The sequence below is a fragment of the Miniopterus natalensis genome, chromosome 2, assembly GCF_054644295.1.
Source record: "Miniopterus natalensis isolate mMinNat1 chromosome 2, mMinNat1.hap1, whole genome shotgun sequence".
Taxonomy (NCBI): domain Eukaryota; kingdom Metazoa; phylum Chordata; class Mammalia; order Chiroptera; family Miniopteridae; genus Miniopterus; species Miniopterus natalensis.
Window position 1 is genome coordinate 73,625,746 of NC_142082.1, and position 22,851 is coordinate 73,648,596.

At 42.4% G+C, this 22,851-nt stretch overlaps 1 non-coding gene across 1 annotated transcript; it reads right to left on the reverse strand.

The window, feature by feature from the left end:
* Window positions 1–11,897: 11,897 nt before the first annotated feature.
* TRNAE-UUC (transfer RNA glutamic acid (anticodon UUC)) lies at window positions 11,898–11,969 on the reverse strand. Its single transcript has one exon. It is a non-coding gene; the product is annotated as a tRNA-Glu (tRNA).
* Between the last annotated feature and the right edge of the window lie 10,882 nt (window positions 11,970–22,851).

A 22,851-nucleotide genomic window follows, 5' to 3' on the forward strand; every position in this document is an offset into this window, starting at 1 on the left:
TAATTAAAATGTCAAAAATCCAAGACAAAGAGAGAATCTTAAAGGAAGCTAGAGAAAAGCAAACCTACAAAGGAGCTCCCATAAGGCTGTGATCTGACTTCTCATTAGAAACTCTACAGGCCAGAAGGGAATGGCATGAAGTATTCAAGGTAATGCAAAAGAAGGATCTGAAACCAAGACTACTCTATCCAGCAAGATTATCAATCAAGCTGGATGGTGAAACAAAGAGCTTCCAAGACAAAAAAAGGTTAAAAGACTTTATCACTACAAAACCAGCATTACAGGAAACGTTAAAGGGACTGCTATAATTAGACGTAAAAATAAAGAGAATGGGAAACAGCTATGAAGAAACAAAATGTCAGTAGATAAGTATCTTTCAATAATAACCTTAAATGTAAATGGATTAAATGCCCCATTAAAGAGATATAGGGTGGCTGAATGGATAACAAAACATCACCCAACTATATGCTGTCTACACGAGACCCAACTCAGAACAAAAGACTCATACAGGATGAGAGTGAAGGGATGGAAAAAAATTTCCATGCAAATGGAAATGGAAAAAAAGCTGGGGTAGCAATACTCATATCAGACAAAATAGACTTCAAAATGAAGACCATAATGAGAGACAAGAAAGGTTATTACATAATACTAAAGGGATCAATCCAGCAAGAGGATATAAGCCTGATAAACATATATGCACCCAATATAGAAGCACCTAAATTTATTTCAAAAACTTCTAGAGGATTTTAAGGGAGAGATCAACAGCAATACAGTCATACTTGGGGACTTTAACACCCCACTGACTTTACTGGATAGGTCTTCCAGACAAAAGATCAACAACGACCCTAAATGAAACACTAGATCAGATGGATCTAGTCGACATTTACAGAACATTCTACCCCAAAGCTGCAGAATATACATTCTTCTCAAGTGCACAGAGATCATTCTCAAAGATAGACCACATGTTAGGACACAAAACAAGTCTCTATAAGTTCAAGAAGATTGAAACCATATCAAGCATCTTCTCAGATCACTATGGCATGAAACTAGAAATCAACTACAATAAAAACACTAAAAGACATTTAAACAAATGGAGACTGAAAGGTATGCTTTTAAACAATGAATGGGTTGCCAAAGAGATCAAGAAAGAAATAAAAAACTTCCTAGAAACAAATGAAAATGAACACACAACAACTCCAAATCTATGGAACACAATGAAAGCAGTACTGAGAGGGAAGTTGATAGCACTACAAGCCTACCTCAAAAAACAAGAAAAACTTCTGATAGACTTTTTAACCCTACAACTCAAAAACTTAGAAAGGGAACAACAAGAAAAGCCCAGAGTAAGTAGAAGGAAAGAAATAATAAAGATTAGAGCAGAAATAAGTGACATAGAGACTAAAAAAACAATATGAAATATTAATGAAACCAAGAGCTGGTTCTTTGAAAAGATCAACAAGATTGATGAACCTTTAGCCAGGCTCATCAAGAAACAAAGAGAGAGGAACCAAATAAACAAAATCAGAGACGAAAAAGGTGAAATAACAAATGACCCAACAGAAATACAGAGGATTGTAAGAAAGTACTATGAACAACTATATGCCACTAAGCTGGACAACCTGGATGAAATGGATGAATTCCTAGAAAAATACAACCTTTCAAAACTCAATCAGGAAGAGTCAGAAAGTCTAAATAGACCAATAACTGCTGATGAAGTTGAAGCAGTAATCCAAGGGCTCCCTGCACAAAAAAGCCCTGTCCCGGATGGCTTCACAGGAGGGTTTTACCAAACATTCAAAGAAGAATTAACACCTATCCTCCTCAAACTATTTCAAAAAATCCAAGAGGAAGGAACACTTCCAAATTCTTTTTGCGAGGCCAGCATTAGCCTAATTCCAAAGCCAGATAAAGATACTACAAAGAAAGAGAATTACAGGCCAATATCTCTGATGAATATAGACGCTAAAATCCTCAACAAAATATTAGCAAATCAGATCCAGCAATATATTAAAAAGATCATACACCATGACCAAGTGGGATTTATTCCGGGGATGCAAGGCTGGTACAATATTCACAGATCAATAAACGTGATACATCACATAAACAAACTGAAAGATAAAAATCACATGATCTTATCAATAGATGCAGAAAAAGCATTCAATAAAATCCAACACCCATTTTTTATAAAAACTCTCAGCAAAGTGAGAATAGAGGGATCATACCCCAATATAATAAAAGCCATATATGGCAAACCTACAGCCAACATTATACTCAGTGGGCAAAAACTAAAACCATTTCCCCTAAGAACAGGAACAAGACAGGGTGTCTGCTTTCACCACTCTTATTCAACATAGTACTGGATGTCCTTGCCACAGCAGTCAGACAAGAAGAAAACATAAAAGGCATCCAAATTGGAAAGGAGGAAACAAAATTGTCATTATTTGCAGATGACATGATATTGTACATAGAGAATCCTAAAGACTCCACCAGAAAACTACTAGATTTAATAAATGAATTCAGCAAGGTAGCAGGATATAAAATTAACACCCAGAAATTGATGGCATTTTTATACACCAATAATGAACTCTCAGAAACAGAAACTAAAAAAAAATTCCATTTACCATTGCAACTAAAAAAATAAGATACCTAGGAATAAACTTAACCAAAGATATAAAAGACTTTTACTCAGAAAACTATAGGACACTGAAAAAAGAAATAGAGGAAGTTATAAGCAAATGGAAAAATATACCATGTTCATGGATTGGAAGAATTAACATCATTGAAATGTCCATATCACCCAAAGCAATCTATAAATTCAAAGCAATCCCTATTAAAATACCAACAGCATATTTCACAGATCTAGAAAAAACACTTCAAAAATTTATCTGGAACCAAAAAAACACCCCAAATAGTCACGGCAATCTTGAGAAAGAAGAACAAAGTTGGAGGGATCACAATACAAGATATCAAGTTATACTACAAACCCACTGTAATCAAAACAGCCAATATGTCTGGCAGAAGAACAGACATATTGATCAGTAGAACAGAACAGAGAACCCAGAAATTGACCCATGTCATTATGGTAAATTAATATTTGACAAAGGAGGCAATAACATACAATGGAATAAAGACAGTCTTTTCAATAAATGGTGTTGGAAAAATTGGACAGATACATGCAAAAAAATGAAACTGGACCACCAACTTACACCATACACAAAAGTAAATTCAAAATGGATAAAAGACTTAAATGTAAGACATGAAACCATAAAAATCCTAGAGGAAAATATAGGCGGTAAAATCTCAGACATCTCTCATAGCAATATGCTTGCTGATACATCTCCTAGGGCAAGAGTAACTAAGGAGAAAATAAGCAAATGGGACTGCATCAAAATAAAAAGCTTCTGCACAGCAAAGGAAACCATTAACAAAATGAAAAGGGAGCCCACTGTCTGGGAGAACATATTTGCCAATGACACATCTGATAAAGGGTTAATATCCAAAATATATAAGGAACTTATACAACTTAATAAAAGGAAGATAAACAATCCAATTAAAAAATGGGCAGTGGACCTAAATAGACCCTTCTCCAAAAAGGACATGCAAATGGCTACGAGACATATGAAAAAATGTTCAACGTCGATAATCATCAGAGAGATGCAAATTAAAACCAGAATGAGGTGTCACTTCACACCTGTCAGAATGGCTACCATCAACAAGTCAATGAACTACAAGTGCTGGTGAGAGTGTGTAGAAAAGGGAACCCTAGTACACTGCTGGAATGCAGACTGGTGCAGCCAATATGGAAAGCAGTATGGAGTTTCCTCAAAAGATTAAAAATTGACCTGCCATTTGACCCAGTGATCCCATTTCTAGGAATATATCCTAAGGAACCCGAAACACCAATCTCAAAGAACTTATACACCCCTATGTTCATAGCAGCGCAATTCACTATAGCTAAGATTTAGAAACAACCCAAGTGCCCATCAGTAGATGAGTGGATAAAAAAGCTGTGGCACATTCACACTATGGAGTACTATGCAGCTGTGAAGAGGAAGGACCTTTTGGCCTTTGGCACAGCATGGAGGGAACTAGAGAGTATTCTGCTAAGTGAAATGAGCCAGTCCGAGAAGGACAAGTACCAAATGATCTCACTTATATGTGGAATATAATAAACAAAATAAACTGATGAACAAAGTGGATCCAGTAACATAGAAGCTTGGAACAAACTGAGGGATCTCGGAGGGAAGGCAGGGAGGGGGGTGTGGGTGGGAAGAGATTAATCAGGGAACTTGTATGTTTATGGGCATGGCCCATGGACGTGGACATTGTTGTGGGAAGGGCTTGGGGGTTGGGTGGATGTGGGGTGGAGGGGATCAGTAGGGTTAAAAGGGGGACATCTGTAATGGTCTCAACAATAAAGATAAAGTGGAAAAAAAAAAAAAGATAAAAGGAAGGAACACGTGTATGGCTCTTGATATGCAATATACAGTAAATGGTTTCCATGAAATTTGTAGCAACTCCCTTTTTCAATGTGTCCCAGAATCACACACAAAGCATATGCAAGAAGCTAGGTGCCAACATTAAAACACCCAATCTACAAAATAATTAGTAGCTCAGGGTCTTTGACTGATTCTTCACATAATGTAGCAAGATCAGAAGGGACTAGAAAATTTGCAGGCTTCATTAACCAAGACTTATTTTTAAAAATAGCCTAACAAGCACCCCAGAGCCTCTGCTAGCTTATATAGCACCTTTGCACAAATCAGAAAAAGTCACACCTTCCTCAAGACACTTTGCTGCCATCTACCAGAAAATTATCATAATAAATATCAAATCTATGATAACTGCAATGGGACTGGGGGCCCTTGGAGCTGTTCAGTGCATGGCTGGTGCTCTTGAGATGTCTGTCACTGCAGGTTTAGAGGTTTACATACAAAATTTTGTTCCTGCCCTAGCTGGTTTGGCTCAGTGGTTAGAGCATCAGCCTGTAGCCTGATGGGTCCTGGGTTCAATTCCGGCCAAGGGCACGTATCGCAGTTGCTCCATTCCCCATGTAGGCAACCAATTGATGTGTCTCTCTCACATTGATGTTTCTCTCTCTCCCTTCCACTCTCTCTGAAAAGCAATAAAATATATATCCTTAGGTGAGGACCTAAAAAAAAAAAAAATTTGTTTCTGTCACTGTAGGCCAGGTACACGACAGAACCTCTCTCACATGCTCATCACGCTCCTTTCTTTTCCTCATCTACTGCTTGAAACAGCCAGGCACTGTTCAGTTAGAAAACTGCTAAGCCTCCTATTTACCTGAAAATGACAACTGCCCTTGTAGGTGTCTACTTTCACAGGTGTTCCAGCCTGGATTTCCTGTGTTCTTAGGTTGTTCCATTTAGATGTCCCAACAGTGCCTCAAATTTGTCAGAAGAGACAATCTAATTCTCTCTGCCCCACTTCTCTGTCTCTCTGGGGACGCTTATCATCTTGGGGTTGTCAACAAATCATCCCTTCCCTTAACACCTCACCGCTGAGCTGTTGCCAAATTCTGATTATTCCTACTTCACTCCCCTTAGTGCACTGTTCTCTCCACCTCCTTTGAATCCATTAACCCCAATCAGGACATTAATGAGCACGGGTTATGGAAAATTACTCCAGCTTCTGATAACTGTCACTGTACTGTTCCCACGTTGACTCAGTGAACACATCTGATGCTTATAAGATCTCCTGCCTTCCTCTACATGACTCCACCACCACCACCACCAATTCCTATATTAGAGCTTAAAATAGAAAACAGCACTGGATTGAGAGGCACCCAGGGGCAAGAAATAAATGGTGGAGATTGCTGCCTTTGGCAAATGGACTTGCTAAGTTTATACACAATCAGAGAGTCAGGGTAAACGGTGATGCACCCAGACTGTGGCAGGTGTTGGGCCAATGTAACTAAAACCCACTGGGTGGGGTGGAGGTCCCTGATAAAATGGTGAACTCCCCAGATCCACTGTGAAATCCTGCAAGATCTGGACTAAATCCTGACAGGCATCCATCTTCTGCCATTCCATAACTTAGCTTTGGACCTTCCAGTGGAAATCCTAATGCAGGTGACATCCTTCAAACTAACCTGCTGTTCTGATGAGGCAGAAATCCCCAGCATCAGACATACCCCAAGGGCCTATTGCTTTTGTTTTAAGATCAGAGGGTGGTGACATGAGGCAGCCAGCCAGAGTGTGGGCCTCAGAACCTGCTGTTCCCCACAGCCACTCCTCACCCCTCTTTCTGGAACTTCCTCTTCAAAGTCTGGAGAATAAAAATGGCAGAGAGACCAGAGTCAGCACGAGCCTATGTTTTAGCAAACAGCTTGTGTCAATAACCAATCCTGTCTCCTCCAACTCCTTTGAGAAGAAAACTAGGAAAAAATGACCTATAGTCAAGATTATGAGCTTCTTAAAGAGAGATCTGGTTTTTGCCCTTGAATTCTGGGAAGTAAGCTATGTGATATCTGATGGGAGTATCTTTGTTTAGGGCAGGGGCTGGCCACACCTGACAGTTTAAGAGTGGTTGCTGGCCCAGCCAAAGACCAACCATGTGACTTAGGATGGGATCTCTGAGTCACTTGTTATCAATCAACCTAGAGTTTGAGTTGAACTACATGGGCAATCAATCAATCATTCAATCAATCATGCCTACATAATGAAAACCCAATAAAAATTTAGATGAGCTTCTCTGGTTGGCAATGTTCCATGCATATTGTCACACGTCACTACTAGGTGGGTAATGTAATCTGACTCCACAGGGAGAAAGGACAACAGAAGCTTGGTGTTCGGAGCCCTCTCAGGCTCTGCCTTATGCATCTCTTCCTCTCACTGATTTTGATCTGTACCCTCTCAGTGAGTTCCCGGGGTCCTCTTAGCACATCATCCAACCTGAAGGTGACTGGGGAACCCACACCCCAACTTGCAGTTGCTGTCAGAAGTGAGGAATGTGCTCTCAAACTTTGCAATTTGGCTCACTCTGGGCAAATGGGCTGAAAGTAAAGTATAATGTGATGTAGGTTCGTCCACAAGGAACCTTTATTTTATGACAAAGTTTCCAAATTCTGAAAATGAAGTTATGAAAGTCACCTCAAGAGATCTGTGAACATATTCTCATCTTCCTATGAAAGTGTGGGTGGTGCTCACCACAAGCAGAGGACCAGACCGGAAGCCTTTCAAAGTCTCTCCAATCCAGGGTCTCCTGGGGGTGGGATTCTCTCTGTGCTTAAATCTCCAGAGGTTTTCTATCACAAGTAGAATGAAATTCAAACTCCTTACCTTATTTCTGTGTGTGTGTGTGTGTGTGTGTGTGTGTGTGTGTGTGTGATTCCCCAACTAAACTATAAATCTAGATAAGTGCTGGCACACAGTAGGCACACTATAAATTATTGTAGAATAAATGAATAACTCAGATAAAAAGAATATAAAAATGCTTGTTTTGCCAGTAAGACCTTCTCTCTGGCTTAATTTTTTTCATTTCTTTATTAAGATATAATTCATATACCATAACATTTAGCCTTTTACAATTTGGGGTTTTTTTAGTATATTCACAAAGTTGTGCCACCGTCATTTCATTCCTCTGGCTCAGTTTTAATCCCTGTTCCTCCCTCCTCTCCACCACATGGTTCTAACGAGGGCTGCCAATCATAACACCCTACATGCTTCAACCATAAGAGAGCACAGGGCCCAGGCGAGGCAACATTCCTCCCCAGCACTTTCCAACAGAAACTAAGAAACGCCTTTCCTCTCGGGTGGGGAGGCTGTGAGGAATAAGCCTGGAGCTGGTGGTGCCCAGATCCCCTGCCATGTGGAAGTAAATGGTGCATAATAGGGGAGAGTAAATCTGACACACACACAGAGGGAACACTGGTTCTGGTTGTCCCTGAAGCCAGCCACACCACTCCACTTCCCACAGCTTAGTTATATAAGCCCAATGAGTCTCTACTGGGCCTGAACTGGTTGCAGTGGTTTTCTATAACTTGGAAGCTAAGGTGTTCCTTGGGGCAATACAATCCTTGTCTGGCTCATACATTCCCTCAACACATGTTTTTTAAGTACTTACTGTGCGCATGGCCCTGGCCCTGGAGCGTACAGTCTAGTGGGGCCACAGCAGTGCAGTAAATTCAATGAGAGGGAAACTCAGAGCAAACCACCTCGCCCACTGTCAGTGGGACAGGAGAGACTTTCAGAGGAAAATAACACCTAAGCTAAGACCTGAAGTTAGAGAAGAGTTTGTATCGGGAGAGAAGTTCACAGGATGCTAAGGAGAATCAGAAGAGGTTCCCACTGGCAGGAGAGGTAAGGGAAGCTACATGAAGGATGTAACATTTGAGTTCAGCTTTAAAGCATAGGGATAAGATGCAGATACTTAGAGAAAGGGCATAAGAGCATTTCAGTGGGAGGAAAAAAACTGAGAAAGGGCCAGATACAAGACACAACGAGAAGTTAACTGGACTCTGGGGTTCATGGAGGGAAGAGGAAAGAATCTGGCTGCAAAGGTAGGTTTGAAGCGCGTGGCTGCCCAAACTGAGGGTTTAGGTGCAGGGGAGCAGCATGCTCAGCTCCAAGCTGTGAGAGGCAGCAGAATGTGACATGGAAAAGATGGGTGAGATGGAAGACAAAGAAACCAGTTTGGTTCCTATTGCAATAGTCCAAGGAACAAAACACTCGGACCCAGCACAGTGGCAGGAGAAGTAGATATGAACATATATGTTGACTGAGACTTGACTTGGTGTGAACACACAATGCAATACACAGACGATGTAGTATAGAACTGTACATCTGAAACCTATGCAATTTTATGAACACCTATACAATTTTATATGTCACCCCGATAAATGCAATAAAAAAGAAAAAGAACATATGTGGGTGCCATGGAAGAGGTAGAAATGACCAGGTTTAACACCGTGATTAGAAGTCAAGGAAAAAGAGGGACTAAACATGATAATAATGATGGTGGTGGTGGTGATGGCAACCAGAGTTAATTGGCCCAAAACTGAGCCAAACACTTTATAAGCATTATCTTCTCTAATATTCACCACCCTATGAGGTATGTCCTATTATTACCCCCATTTTAGAGTTGAGGAAACTGAGGAACTGAGAGATGAAGTAATTTGTGCAAAGAGAACCTGAATACTTTAAAAAATAAGGAATCCAGGTAAAAGAGACTCGGAAGGAGGATGAGGTCATTTTTGCACAGACTGAGTATAAGTTGCTTATCTGGGTGAAGCTGAGCCCCAAACTTCAGTTTAAATGTGTTACTGCCAGAGGGCAATAGCCTTGCCTACATTTTCTTCATGAGTACACAACAAAGTAGAAAATCTCAAGCTTTCTTAAATCAGGATAGATAATCTTGACTGCCCACCCCCCACCCACCATGTCGGTCACTCTGTGACAAAAGGAAATTAGATTCATCCGATAAGCTTTGTTTTTCACAAAGCTATGTGGGCTGATTACCCAGTACCCTGTGGTCTTCTAGATGTTTGCAAATTGATTTTTTTGATTATTTGTTCCAGTGATTTTCCAAGTATTCAGTGTTTTTCCAAGTTCTTTCAGCTTTTCAATATGAGTGGGTTAAAATTCATATTTGCCTTCCCTGTCTTGTATTAATATGAAGTTTTAAGGTTGCAATTATTTAGGATATTTTTTACATAAAGTATATATCTCTGAGGGAACATACAAGTATATACAACTATAAATACATATGTGGATGGGTATAAGTTGATCTTCATGCAGAATCACTCAGAGTTTATGACCATATGCAGAAATGGGAACATATTGGGAACATATGGCTATTTCAAATATCCCAAATAAATTAAGATTATCACTTTCTAGAAATGTTTATATGGTGAATAAAAACAAAACAACCCTCAAAACCTCAAAAAGGAAAATTGTTCTATGTTCATGTAGCTATTCTGTGAACACTAACCAAAAACAAGACACAACTGAATTTTTAAAATTTATCTTCTCTCTTCCCAATCCCCTTCCCTGAAACCAGGATTTGGAGGGAGTGGTATCTGGCTAGGACTCCATGTAGAGATTCCAGTTTTTGGTGGATACACTCTAAAGTCCAATGCCAGGGAACCAGAGAAATAAAATTCCAGACCCAATGCTCCATGAGGGGCTCTATTAAATTACTGTGAAGGGCCTTTGCAGCTCAAATAGTCCATGCAGCTAAAGGCTGATTATGAGGATAATTAATAAAAATTATGGCAAAATGTTCTGCAAAAATGCAAGACTAAAAATACCAAATATAACTCAAGCAATCATCTCCCCACAAAGTTAAAGTTTTTATTAAGTATGTGTCTTTAGATCTACTATGCTCTGAGTCTCTTAAGTTTCATAGGCATCCAAAGTAAGCTTTAGTCAAATCCATGAAGCCAAAAATCTATTTTATGAAAATGAATCATTAATAGGATAAATAGATTTGACAGCCTTCATTTGAATGACATTCTCCTGCCATATGAAAGCAAAAGCAAGTTTTAAAACAAACAACAACAAAAAACACAGCTCCTCACTAGCAGCCCTCTTCATCAGCGCTTCTCTCTCCCCATTTAGGCCCAGGAGCCCTGAGGGCTGCATTAATTATCGATGCTTCCCTAAACACTAAATAAACCCTCAATAGTCCCTTTGTTGAACTCTCTGCTAAGAACGTGTCATCAGTTTCCCTACGAGGCCAATGGTTAATACAGGCATAATAATATCACCTAATAACAAAATAAAGATGAAATTGGAAAAAAAAAAAAATGTGTAAAGCATTTAGCCTGGTTCATAGTACATGCTCACTAAATATTACCTATTATTATTACTGGGCTTTTTATTTGCTTATCAATTCTGTCCTATTTGATTGGATAAATACAGATAACCAGCTGATGATCAATTTCTCCTCCAAGCTCTTTATTAGGAATTTTGAATGAGCATATATTAGCCTAGTATTTGTCTCATGAAGATGACATTTGTTTTTGTGTCTCTTAAAATTCCAAAGGACTTTAAAACATAGCAAATTTCAAACAAAGTTACATGACACCAAGTTTTTTCATTTCTCGGTGGTATTGGCAGTCTAGGAAGAAACTGAGGAACCTTCAAAGAATTCAACACCAGTGGGAAAGAAGGGTGGCTTCCAAACACCTTAAGGTTTTTCCTAATAGCAGCTGTTTGGAGGGGTAAGCAAGATGAACCATTATGGCACAGGCTGCGACAGTTTGAAACTGACTGGTCACATCAATGCTAAGATTTCTAATGCTAACTGAGTATATCATGAATTCTCGCCACTCCTCAATATTTGTAGTAACCTAATTTTCTTTTTTCTCCCCCCACCCCCTCCCCAATTAACTGGTTTAGCGAGCCCTTTGAATCGCAAACACATAGACTGCACACTGAACTACTTAATCTGCCCTTAACAATGGGGCGTTTTTGTGTGTATTTTTTTCTGGAAACCTTACTGTCCTTCTCAAAGGAATGGCTTTAGGCAACTGAAAAAGCCCTGCAATATCCTAAAACGTGTCTTGTTCTTTCAAAGAAGCGCACTTTTTGATCATTTGCTCCATAGCCACAGCACAAGGAAAAATTAGGGCAGAAAAACCAACTGGAACATACATTTCAGCACGGGACTGGCGGTTTCCCCGTTTTTTCACCTCAGATTTGATTCCTCATTTCAAAAGCGAGCTTCACCCTGCTCAGAGTCACTGCCCTTCCGTCGGCTTTGCAGGCAGGGCGGCTCCGGAGGTAGACTGAGGCCCTGCAGCTCCCTCGCCCCGCCCCGCCCTCCCCCCGCGCGCGGGGCTCTGAAACGGGGTTTGAGCGTTTTCTAAGACCAGTCTTGGCCTTGCTAAGCCTAAATTGGTGCTTTAAAAAAAAAAAAAAAAAGTTATGGCGTTCCCACACCGGGAGTCGAACCCGGGCCGCCTGGGTGAAAACCAGGAATCCTAACCGCTAGACCATGTGGGAGACGACGAAGGTGTGCTCGGCCTTAGACAAATTGAGTCTTGTGCAACTGCTTCCGGCCGCCTCGCCGCGCACGTCCTCCGGCTTCAGACTCGCTTCTGCGCCTGCGGGGAGCCCGCCGCGGTGCAACCTCCGCCTCTCCGCTCGCGCTCGCCGGGGCCCGCGGTGCTCTCTCTGCTCCGCGCAGTCTCCGATTCTAGGCTCTAGCTCGGATGAGTGAGTAGTCAGGATTCCTCACGGAAAAGCCTTCCGAGCCAGAAGGACTGGTGTTCGCGTTTTAGACTCACTAATAAGAAACAAGAGCTGTGTGAAGTCCCGAAAGCGCCGCCGCTGAGCCCCAAATGCAGCTGCGCTCCGGCCCCGGCGGCCGGCAGCCCCGCGCGCTCCAGTCCCGGGCTCCCGCCCAGCCCGCAGCCGAGCGAACCCCCGTGTGCCCCGCGCTTGGTGAAACGCCCCGGGCCGGTGCCCCTGCGCCCTGGGCCACAACCCCCACGGTGCCCGTAACGCCCGGGGCCGGGCGCAGGCCCCATCCCGCCCCCTTGAAGTTTCCGTTTCCAGACGCGGGGACGAGGCTGCGGGAAGCCTGGAGCCTTGCAGGCTCGGAGGACGCGGCGGCCACAGGCAGGGCTTGTGTCGCTGAAAGCAGGCAGCGGCGGTGTGTGAATGGAGCTTAGGAAACTGGGCAGCCCCCCACTGCAAGCGGTCGCGATTCAGATGGGGGTCCTTGTGGTTTCCACACCCGTTCTCCATTTGAAGCAGCAGTTCTGTGGGAGCAGTTTATGCGGCAGTAATACACTGTTTGGTTAGGAAGGTCCTTACAAAAAGTCCGTTATTCGGGAAGCCAACGTGGGAGAGCTGTGGGCCTGCTGTCCTCGAGGTGGCTTAAGCTACACAGAAGTTGTTTTTACTAGCGGTGGGCACTTTGGAGCCCATTTAAAAGCTGATTCTGGTCCTCGTTTCTCCCTCCTCGCTCCCCACCTGCCAAAGGCTTAGAAGGTCCTGGCTCTCTCCCCGACTGAGGCTCCCTGAGGCTGCAGTTGTGACATCTGTCAGCAAGAGGCGAGGGAAGAAGAGACCCGCAAGAGCAACTATTCTATTAATTCTATCTTGCATTTATTAACACGGATGAAACTCCCTAACAGGAAGCGAGCATGATCCACATTATTGAAACAATTAAGCTCTGAAGAAAAACTAGATACTACTGCTTATAAACCTACTGTGTGTATTAGACAGGTTCAAATTTGTTTGCTCATTGAATCCCCACAGTATACCTGTGAGGTCTAAGTCAGTATAACTGTCTTATCCGCATCTTTGGTGGTTCTTCCTATGCTATCTTAGCATCTTTAAACAGTTTCATTTGTTTTTAATCACTGAGACAGCTGCCTTCATTTGGGGGACATCTGTTTTGGAACACTAAGGAAAATTCTCCAAAACAAACCTCATCAACTGCAGAACACCCTACATCTGTGGTTCTCAATTTGGGGCTGAGATTTCACATGTACCTTTCAGTTTTGTATTTCCACTTGATGATATTTGTTTTTAGAAGTATCTTAACAGTTACATTTTGCCAATGTAACCTGTACATTAGACAGGCACCATCCTTAGGATATTGTTAAAATGCAACTTTACTTTTGTCTCTTATTATCCCCAAACTGAACTTTATTCACTTTTTCTCTTGCCACTGGATGAAAACTTAACAGGAAGCCCTATGGTTACTTTAAATAATAAAGCACAGTCACAGACAATATACTCTTTAACAACTCAATTTTTATTCTGGTTCTTTTCCACCACTCCAGTTTGGGCATGATTTCAGGCTAGGGGCAATGGTGAGGAGGATGGGGTTCCCATGGCTCACAGTTGTGGGCATCTCTTCCCAACTTCGTGTTCAGTGACATCACATTGGTAGCCTGAGGTAGCCATGCTGGGAGTATTTACACCACAGAAATAGGCAAATACTCCAAGACAGTGCTTTTTTACCTTGGAGAGTTGGTGTGCTGGTTTAAAAATAGTGATGTCCTGGTTAAATATTTACCAGCACAACACAGCCAGGGTCTGCTGTCCAGGAAAGAGGGCGTGTTCCACTTCTCATTTCTTTCTTCTCATTTTCTCCCTTCAAGGCTCCAAGGCCCTCCAAGGTTGGAGTATAGAGAAAAGGGAACCAACAGTTCCTAGTGGACTGGTACTATCAAAAGTCAGTTTCCTGCCCTAGCTGGGTTTGCTCAGTGGTTAGAGCATAGACCATGGATTCGATTCCACTCAAGGATACATTCCTCTGTTGTAGGCTCAATCTTGGCCTGGTTGGGACATGTGCGGGAGGCAACCAATGTGTCTTTCTTTACACATCAGTGTTTCTCTCTCTCTCTCCCCCCTCCCTTCATTCTCTCTGAAAAGCAATGGAAAAAAAATATCCTTGGGTAAGGATTTAAAAAAAAAAAGTCGGCTTCCTGCTTTCTGGGCCTGAACATATTTTAGGGCTGACTCTTTCCCAGTGGGTTCATCAGAGGCTTCCCTGCTTGGACCCCTTGAACAGTGCCTTCCAAAAGGCCAACAGTGTTCTCCCAGTGTGGGTCTCTCACTCTAGTAGTACCAGGATCAACAATGGCTTTGTGGCTTTGTTTAACTGCAGATTCACTTAGTTTAATTGCAGGTTCTGCAAATGAGAACTTCTGGGAACAGGCCTGGGAATCTGAATTTTAACAAGCCCTTCCCCCCCCCCCAAATTATTCTGATGCCATTAGAATTTGAGAAACACTGAACTACATGGCAATAAGTTCCCTTCAATCTCTAAAAGACCATGATCCCTGAAGCACCATTTCTATCATTTCTCTTTCCTGCTCAAAACCCAGGAAAAAATAGCTTCTGGTCTCCTGTTGAGTAAAATCTAAACTCCCTGGGCAAACCTTCCAGGCTTTCCAAATCCAGCCCTCACATTACCTGCTAATATTATCCCCTCTCAGAGCCCACATTCCAGATCACCCCACTTTCTCTGTCCCATTTGTCCCTCGTGCTTTCCTGCTCTGATCCCTTTGTTCTGCCTCTTTCGGTACTGCCTTCCCCACTCTTCTTTCCACATCTGATCCCAGCCCCAATGCCAGTTCAGCCCCATGAAGCCACCTAGGGTTCTCCTGGTCACAGGTTACTCCGTTTCCTCTGAATCCCAAAGCACAGGCCTTTTAAAAATGGGATGAGGATTATGCCTTGCCACTCTTATTACTTAAGTTATTTAATAAGAAAGTACATGAATAAAAATCAGATTCCATAATCCCCCTGGGAACCCAGTCCTGCATTCTGCCAAGTAGTCCTTCCTTTTATCTAACGTAAATACTTCCTGCTGTAGTTCCATGAGAAAGCTGCCCCCTTTTAACCACCAGCGTGAACAAAATGTTCCTAGGAGGAGGGGAAAAAAACACACAAATTGTTGAAGTTTAGCCAGACCAGTAAGTGAGCTGCATGTCTTTAGTTCTGCACACACAAAGAAAGCCTCCTTGTTGACACAAGGAACAGCTATTCCTTTCCCATGCATCTGAGGCTGACTCTCACGGGGCAGCTCTCCCATTTCATCCACCATTTGATACTGGAGTAAAGCCCCAAACATATTGTACTTGCCTGGCATCTACATTAGCTGAAGTGGTGGGTGCGATTCAGCTCCTTGCCTGCCAGTCATTTAGGAGTTAGATGGTTTCCATTTCAGCGGGCTCAGGAATCACCCTTTACAAGGGCACCAAAAATAAGCACCAATTAAATTCCACTCTCTCAAGGAGAGCTCTGGGAGCACAGCCCCAGCCTATGGTACAAAGTTAACCTCAAAGCTCTTCTGGGTAACAGCACCTGCCCCAGTTGGGGTGAGTTAATCTTCATGGCCTAACACTAGGCTCAGTTTCTAAAATTGGATCTGAGCTCAGGAGGCCACTGGGATGACAGAGCTTCCTCAGGGCTTGTTTAGATTTTATAACTCTGTCCTTCACCTCTCCCCCAAGTCTAGCAACTCCTACTTATCCTATAACTCAGGGCAAATACCCTTGAATTCACTCACAAAACTGGGTTAGGTTTTGTGGGCCTGCTCATCAATCTTTGGGCTAGATGAATTTCCCAGCTTCCCTCCCCTGTAAACTCCTGATGGCAGAGTCTGGGTCTTATTTTGTTGTATCCCAGCATCTAGCACAGTGCTTGGCACACATAATCATTTTCTAAATGAATCAATCTCTTAAAATATCTTCATTTCTTTGAGGACTATCCTATAAAAGTTACTTCCCCCCTTAAATCAGCAACTAACAAGAAAATATTTCTCAGCCATGTAAAAATATCTCCAAAGCATGGTATCTTTCCTGACACATGAGCAGTACTCAGTAAATGTTTGAGTGATTGCTTACTCAACTCATTCAGTCAGTCAGTAATCAATCATCTCAGAGGAATAGTCTTGGTTTCCACTTGGCACCTGAATGGCAAAGCAACTGAGAGTCTCACTAGGCCATAATTTTATTTTAATTCAGTTTTCTTTAAATTTATCTTTACTGTTGAAAGTATTACAAATGTCTCCCTTTTGCCCCCATTGATCCTCTCCACTCTGCACACCCCCTCCAGGCCTTCACCAAACTATTGTCTGCGTCCATGGGTTATGCGTGTACGCATAGAAGTTCTTAGGTTAATCTCTCCCCCACCCCCACACTCCTGCCTTTCATGCTTCTGTGTCTCTGGATCTATTTTGTTCATTGGCTTCTTTTGTTCATTAGGTTCCACATATGAGTAGGATCATGTGATACTTGTCTTTCTCTGACTGGCTTATTTCACTTAGCATAATACTCTCCAGGTCCCTCCATGCTGTCTCAAAGGGTAAGGGATCCTTCTTTTTTACAGCTGCACAGTATTTGAAGGGATAAATGTCTAAGAAGATGCTTAAATATGATTTCAATCTTCTTGAACTTGTAGAAACTTGTTTTGTGTCCTAACATTGTCTATCTTTGAGAATGTCCCACGTGCACTTGAGGAGAATGTATATTCTGCAGCTTTGGGGTGAAATGTTCTGTAAATGTCAATTAAATCCATCTGATCTAGTGTGCCATTTAGAGTCATTGTCTCCTTGTTGGTTTTTTGTCTGGAAGATTTATCTGGTAAAGTCAGTGGGGTGTTAAAGTCCAATTGGCCATAATTTTAATATCTGAGTAACTATAATATAGAACAAGAAACTACAGTGTCTCCTAATATCCTTCCACATCTCATAGACATTCTTTTTCCCTCATCCCTTCCTTTTATCTGCTCTGATCACACAGGACAGGAAGAGCTTTGGCAGATCATCCTCATATTCATCTCTCTCTGTTGGCACCTACCAGGGCTCAGCCCTGGGGCAGAGACAAGCTTTTCTCATTTTTCTAAAGGACACACTCTGGAGTTGTGTGAGTCTAGATGCTCCAAGGTCTGGCATCTAGACAACGTGCCCAGCATTATAGCTCCCTATTCCATGTGGCAGTTGTTGAAATATTAAAATTATGGCCCTCTGAGATCCTCAGTTAGTTTGCTTTGCCACTTAAGTGCTAGGTGGAAATCAAGTTAGACCTTGTATGGGAGGTTAAAACTGTTTCTGGTTCATTTCCAGACTTCCCACCAGCAGTTCTGAGTTCAGTGAGCTTTCTAAATTTATTTTCTTTTTTCCTTGTGAGATATTGTCTCATTTATCACCAATAGATTTATAGCCATCAATAGAATCACAGTCATTAAGGAATTATGTCAAATACAGTGTTGACCATGGCACCCAGTATATATTTGACAGTGCTTGATATAAAAATAATAGTCATCACATATGAGATTCACTTTGTGCCAGACAATTCTGAACACTAATATATTAATTTATTCTCACAAAGACCTAATGGAATAGGTACTAATATTATTCCTATTTTACAGAACAGAAAACTGAAACACAGGAAGGTTAAGTAATTTGCAAAAAAGTCTTACAACTTATTGATAATAGAAGCAGTATTCATACCCAGGCATTTTGTCTGGAATTCAAACTATTAATATGAAACTAGCGCTACTGTTATACATATTGCATCAAATAGGTGACTGTTTTGATGATAAAAATGATCATGCCTTTAGCAACAATGACAACATACATCCTGAGGCACGATGGCATCTTCAGGGGAGAGTGAAGGTGTTAGACTCTTCTTAAATCAATGAAAATAACATTTCATGATTTAAGACTTCATAGATGCTGACACTGGCACAGAGAAGACACCCTTGGCCCCTTTTCCTCATCATCTACCAATTTTCAAAAATATTATCTCTTTCATGATTGTCCAAAAATACATAAATGTTTTTTCCTCTCTCAACCCAGTCTAGGGTTAGAAATCTCATAACTCCCCCCCCCTCCCCCCCAGCCTCTACTCAGAAATGTCTTCATTATTGTTTACTGGTTGGTTGGTTGGTTGGTTGGTTGGTTGGTTGGTTGGTTGGTTGGTTGATTGAGGCAATCAACAAACCAGGCGTGAAGACTCATAAGGCATAAGACATTCCGCCTTCCAAAGCCACAACCTACTTTCCATCAGCATGTGGGTGACTAATGAATGTCTCAGATTTAACACATGTAAAACTGAGCTCTTGAGAGTCCACCACCTCACTCCCCCAAACCGGATCCTTCTGGAGTCTCCCCCATTTCCATTAATTGCAGCTCCATTCTACCAGTTGCTTCAGCTACAAATTCTGGAATCAACCACAATTCCATTCTCTCCTTCATTCGACATCCAATAATTGAGGAAATCCTACTGACTCTATCATGAAAATATACCCAGAATTTGATCACTTCTCCGTATTCCTCCTGCCCAAGTCAATATCGCCTCTTACCTGGATTACTAAACTCGTCTTACTCCTGCTTCTGCCTACAAGCCCTATTCTCAGCACTGCAGCTAGAGGGATTCTTTTAAAACAAATCGGATCTTGTCTCTTCTGTCTTCAAAACCCTCCAATGGTTTCCATCTTACTCGGAATAAAGGTCCAGTCCTGACTATGATCTACAAGGCCCTACATGACAACCACCCCCTCCAATTAATTATCCCAAACCATTAGACACTCTAGAACAATAGCAATATTTTTCTTTGGAGTCACTCTCAGGATAATAAAACTTTTATAAAGAGAACTAGGATGTAATACTGAGTACAGGGTAAGTCAACCGCTCATTAGTGATCCAATAGGAGCTGAATATACTCTTAGCAATATCCCCTTAAAATTAAAAAGCTATTCAGACTACATCAAAATAGCACTCTCTCATTGCCTCTTCTATTGAAACTCATGTTCTTTGCACTCTACCTAAAAGGAAACACTCAGAAGCATTTCCTAGTGACCCTCAAAAAAACAGACACCCATCAGCACTGCCGTTAATCTCTTTTTCTGATATGTCCCTGGGCAAAGTGCCGAGCAAAGAACAAATAATGCTTGTTAAAGTAGAAACAGAAATGCAAGGGGGAAGCTAGAGGAATCAGAGCTGCAGCAGCAACATCCCGGTGGAAATAAATGAAGACCAACCAAAGGAGAAAAGCAAAAGCTATTTGTTCAGAGCTTGCTAGAGCAAGGGAGTCAGCCACTGTCACTTGTGTTTTGGCAGAGACTTAAAGGCAGGCAGTGGAGAGGGAAAGCTTTCTGGTGGAAAAGGGGAAATCTTCAGGTGTGCCCCAACTGGAGGCTCCTGGCATGGGGAAGCTGTAGGTGTGCTAACTAGAAGCTGGATGTCCTACCTGATTGGTTAAGGGTACATATTTGTTTTGCTCTGGTTGGTCCCAAGGTGGAAATTGGGACAAAATAGGGACGTTGTCAGTTATGAATCACGTCCTGGCCATTTGGGGGTGATGGTTACAGAAGTTATTGTTTAGCTTCCTGCACTATCACTAGAGATAGCTGTCTGACTTCCTACAAACCTGACTCCCAGCAGGCTGGCTTGCTGGGTCGTTTAGCGCAGATCATGGTTGGGTCTCCTGGGCAGGCTGCTGCCGGCTGTGGGTCAGAGTTCTGTGCTTATGTACAGTCTGGCCATTGCCTGTTTGTATATTCAGCCTCTAGTTCCCAAGACGAGTAGCAGTCTCTCAGAGTTTCAGAGCTCCCTTTCAGACCAAGACACACAATCCAGCTTCTCCTCACTCCTTCCTTCTGCTTTCAGACTGGCCCCTCACCAAAGGCCCACCGAGGTGAAGTCTTCCCTTTGTTCTTCCCAGAACATCTCTCCTACCTTGTCTACTTGAGCAAGAGCTCTCCTTTGCACTCAGAATCACTTTGAATTCACCCCTGTGCAGTCTCTAGGGACAGGCCTCCCAGGTGCTCCAGGTCCCCTTCACTTTCCGCAGTGTTTTATGTCATTTATTTATTTACAGCACACATACTTATCATTTGGTATTAACATAAACAGCAGTGACTGTGTCCATTTTCAGACTGTCTGGGCCTGCAATAGTGCCACCCAGAGAGGTGTTCAGTACATGGTTCTGACCAATGACTCCAGCTATATCTTAGCCAAGTGGAGAGCAGGTCCAGTCACCCAGTCAGAAGCCTTTCAGCTGACCTGTTTAACCTCCGGCAGTATCTTTCTCTCCTTGGGCCCTCTTTCTTTTTAAATTTAAAGTGGGTATACCCACTGTTTGGGAAAAAAAGTTTCTCAGCTTTGTTTGAGCAGCAGTAAAATTACTATATATGCATATCTTATCGATATACTGATTTAATTAAATGTTTGCTTATGATAACTATTAAACTAAAAGCTACCCGGCAATAATTAAAATAAAACAGGCCTTCCAAGTTCACAACCAGAACTACAAAACAAACTGGGTAAGTGTAGTAAAGGCTGATTTAACAGTACCCCATATGACAGCACCCCTCACCTAGATTCAGACTGATGCCTGGAACGCCTCAGACCTTATCCACCATGAAAGCCTAATGTGGCATGAACTTTTGTCCGATTCCCAATTCCAGGCTGTAAATAAATTCCATTCAATTAAAATAAACTGATTTTGGAGGGGAAAAAAGCCCATCAAAAAACTCTCAAATACTTAAATGGTCAAAGTCAGCAATAATACATGGACTAGTGCTTTCTATAGAGATACTTGTCCAATTTATCTGGATCCAAATTCTGGCCTCCATAGGAATGGTCAGGAGGGCCATTATTTATAAACACCAGTCTTAAAAGTATGAAACTTCTCTGTTAATTTTGTAAGCTCTGAGCCTTTGATCTCTGTTCTTTCTCTCCTCTGAAGTCCTCCCTTGGGTACAGAAACTCATCACCTCCCTGGACCTCAGCCAAGAACCAGAAAGGATACAAATAATAAATAATACTTCTCATTGGCGTCATGTTTTACAGTTTACAAATCAGCTCATATACAGTGAAGTCATGTGAACCACAAATTGTGGGTGAGATATAATCAAATATCAGTGGTGTTCTATCCCTTAAAAGATATCAGTCATTATCAGTGTGTGGGACAGACACAGGAATTTTCACAAGCTCTGTGAGAAGCCCATAACAGTGTAGGAATCTAGTAAAGCTGCCAATGGGCCTATCTCCCTGGATTGTATGAACTTGTTTTTTCCTGCATCCATCCAGCATATCCCACAAAATAGGGCAGACAACTCCCCTAATACATGATTTCCAAGTCAGCTGCCATGGCTACTCTTTTCCCTGACCCAAAGAAAGATACTAAGTTCAAGCTAATGCTGGAGACTCAGGCAATTGCCAACTGCCTCCAGGTAATGAATTGTTCCCTCCTCCCACTTTCTAACCTTTAGTAAAACAGGCTTTTAAAAATCCTAAACTGGTTATTTCTATCCTCAGCATGTTCCCTTCACCCGTTTGGCTCTGCCAATAGGGGGCACCAGAAGGACACTGGGAGGCTGTTTGCTTTCAGTACCCAAGAGTGTCACCATGACCACACACACACTTCATGGTAGCAGCAGCAATTGCTTCCACCACTTCCAGAAATAAACTGATCACCACCTCCTCTCCCTGCTCAGAGACACCAGCGCTAACTGGCCAGCATCTCCCCATCAGAGGTCTGCATGCCAGCTCCACAGTCTCCCCATTAAGTTCCTGAGGAACCAAGACCAGCAGAACAGGATCTCCTCCAGCCCAGAGGTCTGAGTCCCGGCTCTGCAGGGCCCTGCTCCACGCTTCTACATTTCAAAAAATCCCAGCCTCTTACATTTGTTCCCCCACCGTAGGGGTGATCACTGTTTCTTATGGTTCTAACCTCTGTGACGCCTCAGCACCCTCTTTGCCTTTTCTCTTCCCTAATTCCTGGCCAACGATCTTATATTAAGTTCCCTGTTAAAATGCATGTGTGGTTTCTGTCTCCAGATTGGACACTGACTGATAAAAGTCCAGTTTGGGAATGCCTACCCTGCCCTTCCCACTCTTTTCATAAAATGTGACCCTATTCCCTGCCATTCGTTCAATTACTATGTGCCAGGCATAGTGCTTATGGCTGGAACAGGACAGAAACCACAAAATAATAAGCGTTTTTACACTGTAAATCCCAGAGCTTACAGTCTAGTGGAGAGAGACAAATTATCACACCAGTAAATATAAAACTGCAACTGTGACAATGCTGAGGAAGCAGGTATGTGGTGCTGAGTGTGCAAAAAAGGAGGACCTGACTTAGGGGGTCAGGAAAGCCTTTCCTGAGGAAGTGATGACTGATGATGATCCAAGCTTTGCCAAGCACTAACAAGACACTGGGGGAAACGGAAGAGCTTTCCAGGCACGGAGAAGAGCAAGGCCTCCTGGCAGGAGGCAGCATGGCAAGGAACCATGGCTGGGGCTCCATGGCTAGAGAGTAGAAAGATTAGGCAACCTGCACAAGATCACAAAGCCAGGGTCAAAGAATGGGGCGGTCGCCTAGATCTACACACTGCTGGGCCATTCTCTCAT